Genomic DNA, 3,221 nt, shown 5'->3' with positions numbered 1-3,221 from the left:
AGAGAGAGAGAGAGAGAGAGAGAGAGAGAGCGAAAGAGAGAGAGAGAGAGAGGGAGAGAGAGAGACAGAGAGGACATCTACACTGGAGGTGCCTAGGTAGACCTTGTTGCGAATGCTTTTCTACTACCGGTCGATAATTTGCTTCAAGGCCTGGGTTTTCTATAGACCGGCCATTGGACTGTGGTCCAATGTAACATTAAGTCTAGCTGAAACGCTTCGTTTCTGGAATCTTCGCAAATTTAGAGGGGACAAGCATGTCAACTCCAACCAAGGAGGACTTCTAGAAGACCTTGAAACTTGAATGTCAACTTAGGTATAATTTGTTAGGTGGAAATCCCCCCCCCCCCCTCAACATCCGCCCAGTTTGTTCATAGATAAAGTATGAAATCTTTTTTTGAAGATGAGTCTCATTGAGTATATATGAACTTTAGGCCAAAAAAGTCAACATAAACCAGAATTAAACCTTTTCTCATTGTCCTTTTCTTCCATAAACCCCGTTCTTCCTTTCTTCTTAGCATTCTAAGTTCTCTCCTTTATTGGTCCCTTGTTACTCTCACAGTTTTATTTCCTCATAACGTTTCCTCTGGTTTTTGCCCGCTCTTGGTAGAATAATTTTCCTCCGGCCCCGCCTCTCAGACACGAGGCGAGAGATTTTGCAATGCAGATGGCATCGACAGAGTGGGCCAAGAGTGCTGAATTAATGGTAGCTTTGAGATCTATTAAGTTTCTTGTACTCGGCAAACGGGCTCTACACAGGGACAACAGAGACTGCGTTGAAGTAGAGAAAAATGAGAAACCACCGACAAGAGAAACAGTAATGTAATCAACTTTGAGAGGACGAACTACCGTGGAAGACAGGGGGGAAAATCCTTCCTCGATTTAATCAAGAAAAGGAAGAAGATAAAAAAAAAAGTTTAGTGTAGTAATGTTTGTGTTCTTTTTTCTTTTACAAAGTAAAGGATGGAACGGATCGGAGAATGTAAATTGATGAAATAGCTCCCTCCTCTTTTCTGTGTCCCTCGTGGGTGATTCAATTCCAGGTCTCTAAAGTGCGTGGTTTGTGTCTTGGTTTCAGGGGAAAATGTTTTCATCTGCTATGATTGAGGAATTTTTGAGTGCAAGTTTTAGTTGCCAGATTGCTTGTCATACCATATTATTGACATTTTTAGTGTTATAATGGGCAGGCACATGTTGTGACAATGATCTTGTATGCTATACAGAAAAGAAGAAAAGGACAGAGAGAGAGAAAGAGAGAAAGAGAGAGAGAGAGAGAGAGAGAGAGAGAGAGAGAGGGGGGGGGGAGGAGAGCTAGAGCGAACGAGAGAAAGACGCGCATACACATACGCACATACATACACACGCACACACGCACACCCACACCCACACCCACACAAACACACACACACACACACACACACACACACACACACACACACACACACACACACACACACACACACATATTATGTATATATATATAGATATAGACTGATACATAGATATACATAATATTATAACCATACATAGATACATACATAGATACATGTTATATAGATATATAGATACATAATTACACAGAAGCAAGGGAATTGTTGTAACATCTTTCTTAATTAAATCTAAACCTTGATTTCAGATCTCGATCCGATTTTGTCGGTCGTAGCTAATTAATGATCAGAATCTGCATGAGTCTGAGCAAATGTTTAGCCTAATAAAAGTCACGTTTCTGATATATCAAGCCCGAAAATCAATATTTGTTTTTGTCTTTAAGTTGAAGTTTGAAACCCAGATCTAGAAAATGACCACGTCTATTTCTTTGACAAAATTCAGTCGCTAATTTTACATTGTCTCCCGAGGTACGTCAGTGCAACAGCGTTGGAAAGATAATAATCTTCATTGTTTCCAGTTTTACTCTCTCCCTTTAGTATGCTGTCCCTTTAGATCTACGGGCGCGTGCATCTTCAAATATTCCTTCTGATGACTGTTTTCATTACTGTCTGCTTTGAGGCGAGCTCTGTTTGCCTATTAGTCTGCTTGTCCTTCTTTCTGTTTTTTGGTGTGTTTTTTGTTGTTTCTTTTTAAATAATAAGTTCGTCTATTTTTCTTTTACCTTCAAGTTTAGTGTTCATCGGTAGTTAAAATTCCCGAAGAGTTTATTTTTTAATTGTCCCCTTCTCAAGCACACCGGTTTCCTGAGAAATGCACAAAAAGTCAAACGTTCGTTATCAGTTGCATAGCGCTTTCCAGATGATTGGTTCAGTTTATCTGCAACGGCCATCAGCTTTTCGCATGTGGTTTACTTTACTATTGGAAACACAATGAAAAGTCCTTGAGTCATAAATTGTAGATGATTTTTCTTTAAAGACCTATACTATTTCCCCAGAGACCACGATGACTACTTTTCTGGAAATTCTGTATGTGATATAGTTCTTTCCATAGTTAACCCAAGTTTTATCGTATGTGTTCACCCCTGTCCCTTATTTGTCAGGCCTTATTGTCTTCCTGCGTCATCTGTTATTGCAAAGCAGGCTCTGCATTTCGTTAAAGTAATAGACTCAGACTATGAATAGACGCTTCCTGCCATGCAACACAAAAGTGCGTTAGTGAATCACTTTACTTCCCTGATTCAGGGTATGGAAGGACAGAGGAATGGGGGAGGGGTTGCTAAAGTAATTAATTATTGATAACCCCTTTCTGCTGTCATCCTCTATAAGGATTACTCATTAATAGAAAGGAAATACACCTTCCTTTTTTTTAGCAAGGTTAATAGTTAGCACTACTTATCCCAATTTCTGATTTGAAAGTCTAGTTTTCTAAGATGAACATAGTCTCATCTGGGGGTGCTTTCGATTTTCTTCGAGTTCCTTATGTGCATCTCCCTTCCAACTCCCTTAACCCTTTTCTGCCAAAATTTCTTTTAATGTCATCAAAAAGTGTATAGATTTTCGATCGAGGCATTCAAGGGGTTAAACATGCACATGCCATTGCTGGACTTTTGCACTTCTAGCAAAGCAAGTTCTCAAAACTTCTTAAACACAATGTAGGCGTTTCAAAGGCCATACCGATTGCTTTCACAAACTAAAGTAGGAAAACCTGAGAACCGATACTGTTTTCCCTTTGTATACTATTTCGGTAAAGGTCTAGTTAAGGTCTCCATTCAGTATATACTTGACCTACCAAGCTCACCCGAGGTCTCCACTCTCTGTGTGGCCAATATAAGGGTA

The sequence above is a fragment of the Aplysia californica genome, unplaced genomic scaffold, assembly GCF_000002075.1.
Source record: "Aplysia californica isolate F4 #8 unplaced genomic scaffold, AplCal3.0 scaffold00195, whole genome shotgun sequence".
Taxonomy (NCBI): Eukaryota; Metazoa; Mollusca; class Gastropoda; order Aplysiida; family Aplysiidae; genus Aplysia; species Aplysia californica.
The sequence above is the reverse complement of the archived record's forward strand: the minus strand, read 5'-3'. Positions refer to the sequence as shown.